The following is an 18,101-nucleotide window of genomic DNA, read 5'->3' as shown; positions in this document are numbered from 1 at the left end:
AAACTGGGAGAGGCGTGGCTGGAAATCATCTAAAAGTGCCTTCTTGACTTCCATATTTAATTTACCCATCACTAGAAAAAAATGTTTCTATGAGATAAAGTGTACCTCTTTCTTTTTTCCCTTGAAAAAACCATTTGCACCAATTAACAATAAAATAAATGGATAGGAAAGAACAAAAATGAGGTTAAGACACTTTAAACCCAGATAATGAACACAAAGTGAAGTGCTGATTTCTTCTCCCTGGTGTCCAGCTACAGGACATATGGGAATGGATCAAAGCTGCATCAAGGAAAGTTCAACCTTGACATATTTTTCCAGAATGTTGTCAAACACTGGAAAAGGCTTTCTAGAGAAGTCATCTATGCCCTAATATGTCAGTGTTTAAAAGATACTTGGACAATGCCCTTGACAACACACTGTAGCCTTTGGTCAACCCTGAAGTTGTCAGGAATGTGGACTGACTGATGGTTTTAAGTCCCTTTCAACAGAAATATTCTATTCTATTCTATTCTCTCCAGTGATATTCAGATATTTTCAATTCATCTTAATATCGAGAGAATATTGAAAAAATAGTTTACAACAATAATTTCAAATATTTGTGATATTTCTCACTGTTTTAAGTGATGTGAGAAGTACTTTGGAATGGATTTTTTTATTAGGAAAGTGACCTTGACATTTCCATTAAACAAAATTTTGCACTGTTTATTATTAGGATGGAGGAAATTTTCTTTATCGTAGCTTGCCTCATGCTATGGATTGAATTTGTGGTGAAAACAGTGTTGATAACACACTGATGTGTTAGTTATTGCTGAACAGTTCTTTCACAGCTTTAAGTTTTTCTGCTTCTCTGTATTTGCACTAATGACATTCATCGCTATTTTTCTATGCAACAGTGTAATTATACTACCCTTTATATGAATCCATGTCAAATATGTACCCTGGTCTCCCAAGAATTTTGTTCAATAACTAAAAATATGCATTATGGTTCCTAAAATTGTACAAAGTTATCTATATTTTAAAGAGGTTAAAATATCATTTTCATTAAATGTTCTCATTTTTAAAAAAATACTCATTCTTCTTGCTCTTCAGCCTCCCTCTCCTGACATACCCTTCATTTTTTAAAATTAAAATAACTGACGGAGGAGATAAGGACAGGGAGAGAAATAACAAATTCTTTTTTCAACTTTCTTCAGAACATTTTTAAAAGCAAGCCTTTAATACTTCCAGTAAGCTTCTCAGCTTTTGAAAATAGACCATTTGTTTATCAGCTTCACTTTTAATTCCTACTCTATGATTGATCTATATACTTCTTCAGGTTAAAATTAACTAAAATATAAAATTCTACTCATGGCTACTGCTCTATCTCCCTTTCTCTCACAACACTTCCAAAACAGTATCACAAACTTGCCTTTAAAATAATCCTGTTTACAACAACTTGTTCACGTGCACATGCAAAATTCTCTGAATCTATAGTTGCCATGGGAGATAGCAGAGAGGCATCATGTTATTATTTGCCTGTTCTTACAGTGTTTTAATGAAGAAAAACTATATGTAAATTCCATACTTATTTTCTTGTCTCTTTTGTTGGTTTTTTCCTCCAGAAACTGAATCTGAGATGGGTACCATGTTATGCTCCATATTTGTTTGCAATGTGGTGCACAAGGTCTCTTCTAAATTCATAGCCAAACAATTTTATCCACTATGCAGCAGCAAAACAGAAAAACGTCACTTACTCGTTCATCATTTACTCTTTTTATTTTTTAATTTATTTTCTCCCTTCTCAGAGGTGGAGGAAAATATTAATTTATCAGGCTCAAATCCGGAAAATAGTCGCATTAAACTGGAGAGTAACTCATTTGTCTGAAAAGAAAGAAATCTGAATGGGAACAGATATTAAGCTGAAAGAAATTAAACAATACACAATACACAAGTGTCTGTCAAGCAGGGTTGCATGCTAAAATTTCCCACTTAGAATCACATTTAATGTATTTCACTTTCTTTTCTTTTTATACTACAGGAGATACAATGTAAATTTGAATTATGGTAACATAAAAAGCCATTTTACTAGAAAAGACCAATTGATCAACATAAAGTGAGACAAAAGCAAAGGTAGAGAGTATTGATCTTTTAAATATTTTTTTCCTTTTTTTTCTGTTTGGTATTAAACAGAGTGATTTAATACTTAATTTTTTTATATTTTTTCATCTAATCTCACATTACTTTCCTATCCCCTTGGGGATATTACAAAATTTTAATCAAAATGCAGTAGATGTACTTATGTCAGTGTTGAGCATCATTTTTGCTTTGTTAATTAATCACAAGCCTGCAAATATTTATACCTATTTTAAGAATTTCTTTTTTTAAAAATATTTTTAATTGTAACAAGGACCAGAACTCATTAAAAACACATATGATTAGTGTATTTTCCTCAGGTCTTTTATTTCTGTCAATTCTGCCCTTCTGTAAATTCACTTTGTGGATTGAATCAGGGAGCATTAGAAAGAACATTCTTCCAGACCAATACTTGGAGCTTTGATTCTGTAAATAGTAACTTGTAAATGGTCTTCTTTAGGTTACAGTAGCTATTACCAAATACTTCCAAATGTGATGCTGGCATGATCAATTTACAGCAAAAATAAAGCTGTCTTGAGCACATCCAGGGGTATGAGCAGTGCATTTCAAGAGAACAGAGGTTCAGACAAAGCAGTGAAGTCCTAGGGTTACAGGAAATTTAACAGAAAGAAATCAAATACATGAAACATATTCATTCCCTTTATTAGGTCACAGAAAAAATAGACAATATTAATCACTGATATAATCTGTTCATTTCTAAAGAAGTTTGCAGTGAAAATAACAGTCCATTTTGGTTTCACTCTAAACGTGATGAATATTAGTGCAGAATGTGTTCCCACAGATTAAGCTTGAATTAATGGAATCTCCAAATTCAGCCATTCATATTTGTCTCATAATGGCCTAAATAAATTAAGAAATTCTTTAAATCAGTAGTGTCAGAACATTACATCTACTTGAAAGCTGTTTGATGACTCGTGAAATAAATCAGTCAAGTTGTTATATCTGCTATAATGTAAAAGTAATGACATTTGTCCCAGTTCTTTCTTCTACCTGCTAAATCCTGAGGACATGTTCATAGCTTGTAACACAGCGCAAGGTGAGCAGCCCTGAATAGGGCCCTAAGAAATAGTTGGTTCATGGAATGTGTTTCAAAGTTGTGGATAAACACTAAGGTAAATCCCAGAAAACATAAATCACTATGCTGGGCCCTATCTACTGAGACTTGCCTCTGAAAATCTTTTTACCTGACATATGCTGCACTGACTCATGCATCTCCCATTTTCATACTTATTTGAGCTATACCTGTGTCGTGAAATCTTCCTTCTACAGTGATGATACTGAAGCTACAACTTAGAGGTTTAGGTTCTTTGTTGAGCAATATGGTATTCCCTGAGAAGTGAATGATGGAGAAATTTAAACCATCCCTTAAACCCTGTTTTCCACAGTTAGTACATATAAGATTGGAGAGGGCTATGGTTTACCAAGTTTTCCATTAGGAATGTGTGCTGATGAAGAAATTAATGAAAAATTAAATTAAGTACTTAAAAATAGAATTTTGTATTTAGAACAAGAAGTGTTTTCAAAAGAAAAATTATTATATGGGCAAAGGGAATGCATGCTAGAACTACTGCCCCACAAGATGTATGGTGGCACACATACTTCATTCTGGCATACAATTTGTTTACCCAAAATATTTTTTAGCTTGAGGGGTTTCAGAATTTTAATGAAAAAATTCTTGATGTACTTTTTATTATTTAAAAGGAAGATGCTGTCGAAAACATCACAAGCATTGTATATTATTGCTTATGTGTCAAGATGCAGGTGCCACTGTCAAACTTTTTTACAAACTTCAGTGTTTCCTATTAGAACTAAAAAATATTTGAATAATCAGAATATATTACTGAACATTGTATTAAACATGCACTACATTAGATACTAGAGAAATAACCTCACCAGATAGGTAATTGTACAGAACATGAGCTAAAATTGGGGCTTAGGATAACAGACTTCTTGGAGTCTCAGTTGTTTTAGAAGCTTGATGGCATGACAGAATACTTGTGTTTGTATTAAAAGAAATCTTGTACCTAAAAAAGGAACAAATTATATGAAATAACTTTAATCCCTGGTTACCATCTATCCTCAGGAAATCAGTGGCAGAAAAGAAAGGACTGTTTCTGCAGAGTGATATGGTATCATTTGGTATACTCTTAAATGCATAGTTATATCATTGAAGAAAATGAGCACAGGGAAAAAGATATTTCAGCAAGTGAATGATGAGAAAAGTTAAAAATATTGTGATAGAAAAATGACTTGCCTAGTAGCTTCTATCACTGGTTCAAAAGCTCTCATATAAGATCTCAGCAAAAGCACAGACAGCACACTCTACTGTGCTCTCATACAGCTGTTTGGCAATATAGCAGTGACAGCCAGAAGGTGTGCTCTTACAAAGAGATGGCAAAGCTATCTTGGGAAAGCTTTCCCTTTTAGGACCATGCCTAAAGATAGCCATGTGTTTAGTCAGAGTATTTTCAGCTTTTTAAACTGATAGATGGAGGAATTAAAGGCACATGAATATATGGCAATCACAAAAAGGATAAGATCAAATTTTAAACTAGTTTCTAATATGTATGAAAAAATCTCACTAAAAATGGAAGCGTTTACTGGCTAATGGTGGTAATACAAGTACTAACTAATAGATTGATCTCATCCTTATTTAGGCCTTCTGAATTAAACAAAAAGTTAAGTTCACTAGTCATTAGGACAAACTAAAAAAAGAGGTGAAAAATATATTATCTGTGTTATACATAAAATGTGCTTTGAATTAATAATTATCCAATATTTTTAATATATATCCAGGAATATATATCTATCAAATTCTTATCTTTGAATTAATGAGTTTTTCCATTAACTCACATACAGTAACACATTATCCAAGGTTGTGATTTTTTAATTTTTGCTATTCAGCATAAAAGAATTAGTTCTTGCATTAGCAAGAAATAAATTCATTATTTAAACAGACATTACTGCTATTCTAAAACTACATATAGCATCAATCAGAAATAAATGGCAAGATAAAAAGTTAACGTCACTGTTGAGAGTTGTATTTAACATTCACAGATCCCTTTCCTGCTTTGAAATATTAACCTAAATGTTTATCAAAGAAGACACAGCCTTAACCTCTAAGTATTTAAACAGAATAAAGACCACGTGTTATAATTCCAGGTTTGGGTGCAAATGACATTTCTCTTTAAGAAGCAATGCATTTTGTCACAGCAATTTATGTTAAGATAAGAAGCCATGAGGTAGGCTGCTAAGTTCTCTCTGGTTCATTTGTAATGATTTTTGCACCTGACACAATGTCATGGGTTCAAGTCTCAAAGTGGCACTCTGTAGTGCTCTACTGATAAAAGAGCTATCTGTACTTTAGGTGACATTTTAAAATAAGCTCTCTGGCAGTTATCCAAATGTATGCTAAAATCATAAGAGACATTTTCAGATAAGAGCTGGAGATAATAGCACTCTTGTGGGCAGCATCTCTTCTCTCTATAAAACTTGCTCTGATACCTAAGATTCTCTGTGAGCTGTTGCTGAACACATGTAATGGCTGCTTCACTTTCTTCAATGTCATTCTATAAAAAAATAACTCATTATCCTTCAAAAATATTCAGTATCTGGGATTGAAGGATCATTATTAAATCAAATTCTATTCAGAAGGCAATAGGGGTTTTGTCACTTATTATAAATTAATTCCTTGATTCTGGCAACTGTTTCACTCTTTATGTACTCAGGTAACATAGTCAGATTCTCTGAAGAACAGCCTGTTCAGTGATGAGTTAGTAGGCAGTAGAAAAGGACAATACCTGGGCATATGTAGGTGGGATTCAGGTGTTACCATGAGGGTAAGTGTTCATCTAGGAGTCTGTCAAGTACCAAGTTTTTCCTACAGGTCTGCTTAGTCATGTCAAAAAGGGAACTTTATTCACCCAAAGTAACAAGGACAAATAAGACCAGTGGTGTACACTGTTTGATATTGAGCTTTCTGTAAAATGTTCTTTTGCAGGCTTTGGTCACTGTTATTTTTCCTTTCAAGTAAATTTTTTTTCTTGGTTTTCAGCTTATGTTGCTATGACATATTTGAATATTACTGTCATTATTGATTACATTTTTTTTGGTGAGAGTAATAGAGCATGTGCTTTTTCTCTTTTCTAGCAAAAAACTTTTCTGCTGATGAAGTATGAACAATTCAGAATGTTTCCATAACTTTTTTCATTTTAATTTCAGAGATTAATAAAGGTTGAAAAACTTCATGAAATCTTCAGAAGTTTTATTAGGAAGGCATACTTAACATACCTTAATGTGTACAATAAATGCACAGACGATACACATGGATGCTGATAAAATCTTCATTAGGCTTTCTACTGATCTGTGCAAAAAGAAGAGGCCAGAAAAAGAAAATCTCTGTATTCTGACCCTGAAATATTTTATATGTAAGCATGTCCTTGTTCCTCTTGTGATAAGAAAATAAACTATTTTGACTGATGGGAACTACTGACCTATCCATCTTCAAATATATGTTGTATCCTCTGTTAACACCTTCTGATTTTATAGATAATTCCCTGATAAAATATGTTCGAGTAGCTGGGTTTTGATATCTGATGGAATGGCATTTTTGATCTCGCACAAATGCATTTGTGTATTTTACTTTTCAATATCTGGGATAATAGTGTGCTAAGTACTGTCCAGTAAGGAAATAGAATTCCAGTCAAAAAATATGATTGGAATCAGTAACTTTTGTGTCTAATTCAACTGAACCTGTGTTAGAGGTTCTAGTGCCACAGAGTTAATAGGTACTTCTATGAATTGCCTAATGCACACACAATAAGTAATCTGAAGTCTGAGGAAAGAAGGGTAATTTATCAAACTACAGTTACGGCTGTGTTTGAGAGAGTCGATGAGATTGGAGGGGCCTAAATGGATTTGCTGTTGTATTGACCAAATTCTTCAAGAATACTTTTTTCACAAAAAAGAAAGTTCCAAGAAAAAATGAAAGAAAAAAAAGAGAAAGGTATGGGAGGATGGTGTATATGATCAGTAACTAAACAAACTCCGTAACTTTGAAATCTGAATTGACATCAAGAACAGATTTCCATATGTTTGTAATTTACTAATAAATGTTGGATTTGCAAAGAAATTTTCCATTTTGGATTCAGGTTAGCACCACATTTTTTTTAAGTTTTGTTAATTTTTAAAAATTAGGCACCATCTGAAAGAGAAGTTATCATTAGTCTCATGCCACACAATCTTCTGATCAGAGCCCAGAGATTTGATAGCTATGAGAAATAATTGAAAATTTGTTTACTTCATATGCTTTCTAGTTGTGATATTGAGACTAAGATGCCTTAGTCAAGGTATGTGTTCATACTGTACAGTACCTGACATAGGGAGAAACTGTCCTTTTCATTCAGCATCCCATGATTGCTGGTATTCAACAGCGCAGGTAAAAAGATGCAGTCCAGTTTTTAACCTTCACATCCCTTCCTGCCACTAACATAAACAGTTTTATTGGAGTCAGACTGGGAATGAGAGCTATGCAACTGTATGAGGTGGTCTTGAAGAGGGTTTTGAATGAAAATGAGTGTGGGGGGATAACCATGTGTCAAGGACAACTGATTGAGCATAACATACTGGCAGCTGCTTGATAGGTAGATTTCTGTGATATATAGGAGCTCAGCCTGACTTTTTAAGAAACAGATATGAATAGGAGTAAAAGAATGCTCCAAAGGCAGGTGTTAATGAGGTGTTAATGAAAAAGAATACAGCAACAAAAAATGAATTAGGAAAATGATGAATTTTCCTAATGGAATAGCTATGTAATATTTCAGAGGTGAAGACAATAAGCTTGAATTTTTACTGAAGAAGGTGAAGAATCACTAAGACTGATGGATTTTGATTAATATATTTTGTAAAGAATGAAAGAAAAAGCTCTGCTTAGCAAAGGCTCATTGCAGAGGATAGTCACCCAGCAAACAGTACTGTGGCCTCTATTTATCTGAACCTTGTAGAAACATTTCTTCTGTATCTCCTTGACATATTTTTCCTTCTTTATCTCTTTAAATTTCAGGGTATGTTAAACAAATTAGGAAAACTTTATGTTTCTTGTGTGTGTTTCATTAATACATGCAAGGGGTCTATAATTTAGGTGACAAGTCATTTTGTTACACATCAGGACTTATTTCTCTACTGCATGTTTATACAATATATACAGAACAGTTTCAGTGCTACCTTTTTAGTTTAAAGTGAAGTTCAGCACTACTGACTATATTTTAATTATACTGTGTTTCAGACAAACAAATACATTTAATACTAACTTTTACTCAGAAGAGTTTTCCAGAATTAAGTGACTTGCTTTAGATGCAAGTCACTGATGATAAGGAAAAGATGTTGCCTGAGCAACTTTCTAGACTCTGCAAGCAAAGGTTTTTTGTAGTGTCAGAATTAGAGCCACATTGCTCTAACAATGTTGGAAAAAACAAACTTTTATGACTGAATGGCTCTTCACAGAAACAACATTTATATCTCACTGATTATATGAAATAGGAACACCAAATATAAAATGTAGGAAAGAAAAAATTATGAAGACAAATGGTTTTAAACCATTCCTCTCCATCTTTACTGCAGCTAATATTTGACTGTATCACATGCAATAGCATCAGAAGATTAATCTACATACATACATCTTAGATGACAAGATTACTAGTCATAGATAATTAACATGATTAAAATAGATTACTCAATAACAGTGGAAATAGTCTCTGATTCTAACTTGAATGACAGGCATGATAGGCAGTGGTACAAATGACATCTAGGAAGTTTCTGACAAAACAGTTTACAGCAAACTTAACAGCAAACTTAACAGTTCTAGGCAACATGCTGTAAAATTTCAGTGACTTGGACCTGTGGTATAATTAAGGACACATTGATGTCTCTTCCTAGTCTTCTTAACTCTGTGATGCTTTGAAAGCATACTAGATATCCAAACAGCCTAACAAAGCTAAGAACAAATTGATAGTGGGAGCAGAGATCATGTGTGGCAGATGACAGACTTTGAATGAGTGCTTATATATATATATATACACAAATATATATATATATACACACACACACACATATATATATGTACATATATATATATATATACATTTTTTAAAGTCAAACTATCAGACTCTGTTTGTCTGATTTCCATTTTTGGTGTAAATATGTAGGAAAACAAGGGGAAGGTCCCAGTTAGACCCCAGTTACTTTTTGTCATTTTGGTCAGGCAGCTCAGGTTTGCTGCTTTTGTGGTCCAAGGAAATGCTTCAGCCCCCCGCAGCAGGTTACTTAGAATGGACTTTGCTCTGCTAAACTTAATGTATAGAATCAACCTTTACTTTCATTTTTCCTTTTATCAAGCTTTTCTCTATATTTGGGGAATGAAAAGGATGACTAGGTTGTTGCTTAATTTATTTTGTCAGCATGACTTTTGCATTTAGATTTCCAAAGATGATTAGGGGATTAAGCTGCTCAACTGCCATTAAAGTCAACCTCCTTTTAGTTAGTTTGAGAATTAAAACATGTGTCTATGGGGTTTGCAATTTAATGATAGTACAGATTTTATATACAAACCACAGGATTCTCTAACAAGGAACATTAAACCCAACATTTTCTCAGCTAGTTCTACAAGAAACTTTAGCAGGACAATGGATTGAAAAATTAAAGGAGAAGAAAGACAGTAAAACATGTCCTCAAATAATTAAAGATTTAATTCAATTTTCTGAATTCTAGCAGAATATAAATACAAATCTGAAGTAAAAATTTATTAATATATCAATAACAATCAAAAACTGAGAACTCATATGAGAAAAACTTCAGTTTAGGAAAGCTTTGAAATAATGGTGACCAGAAAGAAAAATAGTAGTAATAAAATATTTAAAAATTCTGAATCTAATTTTAAAGATTTTAGTCCAAATGAAACAGAAAAAATGGTTGTGCCATTTGTCATGAATCAATAATTTTTCAACTCTTTTTTCTGCATTTTTTTTTGCATTGATCGTGATTACAAATGTCAGACTTGAATCTATATTTCCCGCTTCCATAAGAAAGGTGCATCAAAAAACACTGCATGATCTGACAGCACAGTATTCTTTTGTTCCTAAAGAACAAAAGAATAATTAAGTACACTGATGCTTGGGATGTTTGAATTTTCATTTGAGATGTTGTTCCTATTATTTCAATAACATTTCTTATTATTTATCCTCCAGACTGGCATTGGGTTTGAGTGTAAAGACTGAACACTGTTTTGTTTTCCTGGACATCATTGATCCAAATTATTTGAATTTTTGTCTTCATAAGTTTTCAAACTATATTAATATCCTTTAAGCCTACTTAGCAAAGTAGAGAACTTAATTGTATTGAACTGTACATTAATTTCCTTTCAACTTCCCACTTCTCATAAAAAATTACTGCTGCTGATGATGAAAGAGTAAATGGGGCAATGTTTCAACCTAATAATTGCCATTTAGGAAAGACAATTTCTCATTAACAGTTTATAGATTATCACATTTGTATATTGATATGTATGAAACCTTAAGCTGATCTTACTGTGAAGTGTCCAGAATACTTCATAAAGCTCTTCTAAGGGAACAGAACAGTGAGAATGTTTTGGCATTGTTGTTGAATCAAGTGTATATGAGGGAAATCCAGCTTTTTGAAACATGGTATATACTTCAGCCTGAAGGAATGATGTGTATAATGTATGGATATGCAAAACTGAAAAGCTTAAATTTTGAGATCAGGCTTTCAGAATGGAAACACAGTGTAACTAATCTCTGTATCAGGGCGTTTGTTCTTCCTTCATAGAGAGGCTTCCTAAGAGGTGAAAGAGTTTTTGATGTTATTGGTATTTGTTTTGCACTCAACAAAATAATCTGGAAGCTGGTTTCAGTGTGAATGGGAATCTTTTAATTTGCCTTAGTTGAGGTTTCAGATCTATATTCTAGGAGCTTATTTGGACTCTATGGTGTTTCATTTTTACTTTATTTTTTTCCTGTGCTATTGATCTACAGTGAGCTCCTTCAAACTCTTGTAATATAAATTATCCCATTTTTTCATAGAATAAAATTTCTAATATGACAATCTGGAAATCAAATGTACTAAAATTTAGACCAGTGAAACTATAAACGCAGCTGTTTCAATTGCTAATACAAAAAGGTATCTGATTTCAGTCCCTGGAAATCTTACATTAATTCTGTGAAGTATGTCTTCACCAACATTTAGATTTTCAATTTCACAAGTAGAAACTGAACATTCATGATAAATTAGGAAATATTTCATGTTTCATTAAACTGGAGGAATACAACCCCACCCCCCCTAATTTTATGCATCACCTTAATCTTAATGCATTATCTTCATCTTAATTTTATCTCTGATGTCAAAAACCATCTTTTTGTACACTCTGATGTGCAAAATCTTTTTGCAATAAGTATCACTAATAGAATAATGGATTTTGTAGTGTATTAGATTAAATTATTATAAATTACACATGGCAAGATAAACCAAATTGCAAATCTAAGGCTATAGCAAAAAATCTTTGAATATACTTTTATAATAAGATATTGTTTTCTCAGAGCAATGTTGTTCATAGAAATTAAATCATGCTTTCACAAAATTTTGAAGAGTAATAGAAAATTAGACGTAAGAATAAAAACAAGGGACCAGGTATGAAGCTCTTACAGCACATGTATTTTACTTTGGCGTAAATAATATCACAATTATATAAGCACAAAAATACCATTTGTAATTTCTTGATTCTAAACCTGACCCTAGATCTTGGATTTGCTGTTTTTACTCAAATTACTCAAGACGACAATGGCCCCAAGAAAACTATTCCTTACTCCAGTGTCATGGAACTCTAGGAAACCATTTCCAGTGTAAGTGAGGCAGAAATAACTCTGGAACCAGAAGCAAAGCTGTATGGTCTGAGTGCTGAAGCTCCCTAATCTGTGAAGACTGGAAGGCCACTGAACATGTATCACTAGACTTTCAGACCTTGTACTTGAGCACTCACATCAAATCCGTCCTGATAGCCTGTGTCTCCCACTGCTTTCCACCACTCCTGACCTCATGCCTGCCCAGCTTGACATTTACAGGGTTGCTTTCATGGAGGAGAGTTTCATCCGGCCTTTTTAGTCTAGTGCTGTGTCTTGGGGTGACTTTATCATGCATCCCATATTGCTGTTCTATGCCCAGAAATTAATTTTTTGCCTTTTCTATGCCTTTAAACTGAGCCTGAGAAGGGGGAGAGGAAAACCAAGTGTTCTTTTTCAAAGCAGTTTGCAGTTTGTTGTCATGTTTCAAGGACACAGAGACTCCTCTCTGCATTCTGCAGCGGCAGGAGCGGGAGGAAGCACCCTGTTTGCTTTTTTTTTTTCCAGCCAGCTTTCAGCCAGTTTTCCAGCTCCTTTTCCTTCGGAGAGTTGAACTTTGTTTTCCTGGGACTCCGATTTTCCCCTTCTTCTCTGCTGGATGGTTTCAACATCAGAATACATTGGGAGGACTTTTCCCTGAGGCTTTGGCCCTGGAGGTGGGCCCGCCACCCCGTCCCAGCTCCAAGGAGAAGGGGAGAGGCTACCTATGGAAGGACTCTGAAATTTTCCCAGGTTTTTCTCTCCACAACGAGAAGTTCTATTATTTAGTATTATTATCCTTTTTCTGTGTGTTTCTCTGTTAAATAAATAGTTTTATCTCTTTCACCTTCCTTCGAGGAAAATTTATTTTTCCTGAACCTGGTGGGGGAGGGCTGGTTGTAACCTGCCTTCTATCAGAGTGTATTTTCCTCCAAATTTGTCCAAACCGGCACATGCTGTCTTGGTGTGTGGGAAAATTAAACAAGCCACAGAGCTCTCTGTCATACTTAACTGTTTTTAAGCTGTGTTTGAAGCTATGCATGGTGAGACTGGCACACATGACACAAACCTGCTTTTGCTAGGTCATGACCATCAATGAATAAACATTTTAAATGTATTTTTATTTAAAATATATGAAAATCTAAAACAACATTCTAGTTTGCAATGTATGAGTAGATATTATCAAGACATAAGGTTTTGGAAGGTTTTTTTTATATTTAGAAATAAATTAAATCTTGGCAGTAAATTAAAATCAGCCTTTTTCCACAGAAGTTTTTTTTTTGGTACAAAAAGTGCATTTTTGTTACATGAATTATAATGTATCAGCTTTAGCTGATGACTGTATTTCTGATATTTTCAAATCTCTAATTGCACAATAAGAATTTTATCTTGTGGTGTCAAAAATTAGAAAATCCATACTGTTCTTTGTTTTGATACTTGAAGCATTTTGAACTCCAAATCAAATGCAAACAAAATCGTACTAAGTAAATATTTTTCGTGTTTTCTTTTAGCCTGAAATTTTTATCTTGTTTTAAAGAAGGAAATAGGTGAGCAGCATTTTCTGTGGATGAAAAGCTACTGCTTTTATCCCATCCTGGAACACCAAGACATATAATTTCTCTTCAAAATAAAAATCCCTGCCTCCTCACCTGTTGCAGTAGGAGCCTGTACCTTTCATTATGTTACTTAAAAAAGAGTTCATGGGATGTCATAATTAGTGATATTACTGAGATAAAAATCACCATAGCCACTCATGACATAAAAAATTACCTTTCAGGACTTTTTTGTTTTGTTTGTTGTCTCTTAAGATAATACACTAACATTATTTTGCAAATAAACATTAATCCAATATATTTGAGACCACCTAAAAAAGGCTGTGTTTGAAAGAATAAAATGGGCGCTGCCTAAGCAGTAGAGTTTCTAATGAAAAATAAAGGACAATCGAATAATGGGTTTTGATTTGTAGACTCAACACTCTTCCTTTTAACTTTTTTTCTTTCTAATTTATCATTTTGGAAAAAAAAACCTCGAGCCAGTAACAGTTATTTAGGTATTTTTCTACACTTCTTCATCTGTTATAACAAGTGATCATTCATACAGAAAAGTCCTGACAGATTTTCACAGTGCTTTTTTTACAGGGTACTAAACTAGTGTATAATTCTTTTGAAACTGCATTGTGGTTTTCAGAGTACCTGAATATTATGCTCTGTGAAAATCACTCTCAGAAAGAATAAAAATTAGGGGGTTGGTACGGACAGTTCCAAGTTAAACAGCTGCAAATCCAATTGTGTCTGTATTTTGTGATCTCTTTTTCTTAAAAAGGCTATGTGTGATAACTGACTTGCTCTGAACATACAAACAAATTTTGCATCATGGAACATGATGCAAACATGGAACAACGTCTTGGGGTGACGTTATGATGTGTATCCCATATCGCTGCCTATGCCCAGAAATTAATTTTTGTGCCTTTCTATGCCTCCAAACTGAGCCTGAGAGGGGGAAGAGGAAAAAACTGAGCAAAACTTTCTCAAAGCAGTTTGCAGCTCGTTCAAGGTCATATAAAGATAGCAGGTTTTTTCCCCCCAGCTGCGGCAGGGGAGCGAGGAAGCACCCGGCTTGCTGTTTTCCAGTCAGCTTTTGGCCAGTGGTTTTCAGTTTCTCGTTCTCCGGAGAGAGACTGAGAGTTGGACTTTGCTTTTTCCTTCTCTGGAATTCCGGATTTTCTCCCTTTCCTACTGGACTGCTTTCAACCTCAGAGCACATCGGGAGGACTTTCCACCGGGCACAGAGGGCCTGGCCCTGGGCCAAGCCCCAGCTCCGAGGAGACCAAAGGGAGGACTTTAACGCTTTCCCAGGTTTTTCCTCCACAGTGAAAGATTTTACCATTTAACCTTATTTTCCTTTCCCGGGTGTTTGTTAAATAAATAGTTTTATCTTCTTCACTTTCCTTCGAGGAAAATTTTTTTTTCCCGAACCTGATGGGGGAGGGGTGGTTGTGCCTTCTCTCAGAGGATATATTTCTAAATTTGGCCAAACCGGTACAATAGTATCTACTGCAAGTACTATGAGAATTAGTACTTTGTAATCTTTGTCAGATTTAAATTTCTGTAACTCACAGCTGTACACCAGACTTTCCAGGTACTCTTTTAAATAGTCTTTTTTCCATGCATCCCGTTATAGGCCCTGCCCTTATGAGGAACACAAAGCAATACAAAATCTCTTTTTTTCCCCTCTCAGGAGTCCCAGCTGGCACATCAATCTGCATCTATACTAGTACACAAAAAGCATCTAAGTTGCTTCTTTGTCCAGGGGCCATGTCACAGACTGCCATCATATGCCTCATCCCCTCTCTTCTCTCCCCACCTTCACCTAGGCAGGGTGCCCACATCCATTCTACCCCCTGGGAACCATGTTTGTTCCTTGCTGTTCCCTGAGCGGTGCCTTCTTTTTTGTGAAAGAGACTTTTTAGCCTGCCCAGGCTAAATTGTGGTGGGGATGTGCAAGTAATTAAATATGATAATCCAGCAGAACACCATATCTTAGACACATTGTTCACCACTCCATGCACATCTTATCTTCCCAGAAGTCTTCCTGGTTGGCTTACAGCTTTGCCCTACTTTACACTAAAAGCTTTTGTTTTTAGACATCCCTTTTTTTCCCCTCTTTTTCCCCTCCTCAACAGAGTATATTTGACAAAACCCCATCCTATTCTCCCAACATCATCTGTTTGTTACCACTATTCCCTAAGTCCTAATTCTCCAGAAATCCTGAGAAAAATAGCCTAACCTCCTTTTGCCCTCCCTTGGTGTTTCTTTCATTCCTCCTCCAATCTTGTCAGAGTGTTTTGTCATCCTGTGGTTATACAGCATCTCTGGGAGAAAAAGTATCTGCATTGACAAGCAGCTTCCCAAAACTAGACTGGATTATATTAGGCAACAGATTGTGGAGTCATACAAGAAAGTAATTTGGAATGACTGTTTTCTTTACTTCTGCACAACATGATTAAGACGTACGATTGGTGACTCATTTGAATTACCCTGAGGCAAGACATTATTATACTCAAAATCTTGTTTACAGGCAAAGTAGAAGCATACCTTATACACAAGTAAAGCCAAGAATTTGCTGTTAGTATAACTGAAATCTGAGGAGTTTAATCATTTTTAGTGCAGATTTCATGGCTTCAGAAAAAGAAAATTGACATTTCAGTTTGCATGCTTAGTTTCCTTCACTTTTCCTGGTTCTATGCCCACTGTCTCCCTGATCCCTATAGGACACACTTGTAATAATTTTTAAATATTTGCTAATATGCTTTCACACCTTTACTCATTCTTGATTGATCTGCAGCTCCACACTACATCTAAATTTCATATATACAATGACTCTTAAGTGTGGGAGATGTTATTCTCAAAATTAGCTTTGCCCAGCTCCAGGCCTGCATTTCCTTGATGAACTATTGAGCTGTTCATAGCTATGGAGTCTCCAGAGTCAAGCTTGTGCCCCATTCAATGCTTACACTTCTCTACCCAGCATCCTGTGTCTCTTCTCTAGAGCCAGACCTGTATTTCTTCACACTGCATTGTAAGATGGAGTCATAAATATTTCATTCTACAAAGAATAACTACTCTTACTTCAATCTATATACAGCATTGCTTGGACCACTCAAAGGTGAACAAAAGGAAAACAAATTAACCATAGGTCAATTAGAGAAATTGCTGTCACAACTAAGCTGAGTAAAATAAAATTGCAGGCAGCATAGGAGAAGTTCAAGTAGAGCAAGTATGACTAACTTCAGTCCCAAAGACTTGCAAATTCAGAATAAAACTATGGCCTGTAAATAGCAATGGGAATACTGTATTATGGGGATATATGTTTGTAATAGTTCTATCCAACCAGTATTTCTGGACTAAAAGGAAACAAATTTGAGGGGTTAATAAACAAGATCAGAAAAAACCTGAATATTTCTTTACAAGGCAGTTACAAAAGTATAAGATCCACGGCTAGAATGTCAACTTAGAGCTGTAGTAAGTGAGCAAGGAACGTGACAGTACATAAGCTAGAATCATTAAGGTAATTAAACTGAAATCTTGTTTGTTGATGAGTGGGACAGGCTGACAGATTGCAGGTTGTCAGCAGGGACTTTGCAGTTATGAAGCACTAACTTGTAGTTCAATTGCTTTTGATTTCATCTTTTTTTTTTTTTTTTCTGTTTTCTTTCCCCCCCCCGGGCCCTACATCAGGCTAGTACACCACTAAGGAACTCTTCTGGTTCTTCCAGGTTGTCAAAAGACTTCAGTGATTTGGATATTGATATTGGGTCTCATGGTATAACAGAGTTCCCCTTCTTGTTACCTCATGACATGCCTGCCACTGGCTGGAAATACAAAATAATGGAAGATAGATGGAAGGACCTGGGTTTTTTCTGCCTATAATACCAGGCCCAAAAACACTTTCTGGCACAAAATTTCTCCCTAAGAGATTTTACATATTTTATGCAATGCACACTGGTCAAGACTGTCTGCACCCAAATGGTGACCTCACTGCTCTTGTTTTTAGACCTGGATGCTGTTGCCATTATTGCCTCTATTGAGACATGTAAGGAAGGTGAAAAAGCTGTATAACAGCCACCCACCTCAGTAATTTCCATCTATTTTATTCAGCTCTGACTGCAGGTATCCACAAATATAGGATGGCCTTATAGCACTTTTTTCTGCTAGTACCAGCCATATTAAATGATTGGAAAGTTTACTGTTTATCTTAGTTGACTTTGTACCAACTCCTTGATGCTTAACTTCTCATAGTCTGTAACTCTTTATATCTGTATTTCTTATGTGAGCCAGATGGATTTAATTTCTTTTGAGATCTCTCCAATTGATTATACAGAATTTACATACTCACCATGCTTCTGAACTGAAAGTATTTTTACTCTATTATTATCTGTTATTGTCTGTGATTTCTTAAAAAACCGCAAACAATCAACAATTTAAGAAAATAAAACCTGAAGAAGAGACCATAGAACTTTACCGCAAGAAAAGCATAAGTTTCAAGAAGGAAAAATATTTTGAATTGCAAACATGAAGTGATGGG

This window comes from Corvus kubaryi, unplaced genomic scaffold (genome assembly GCF_017639235.1).
Source record: "Corvus kubaryi isolate FWS band 111438036 unplaced genomic scaffold, C.kubaryi_AGA036_p1.0 37312, whole genome shotgun sequence".
Taxonomy (NCBI): domain Eukaryota; kingdom Metazoa; phylum Chordata; class Aves; order Passeriformes; family Corvidae; genus Corvus; species Corvus kubaryi.
The sequence above is the reverse complement of the archived record's forward strand: the minus strand, read 5'-3'. Positions refer to the sequence as shown.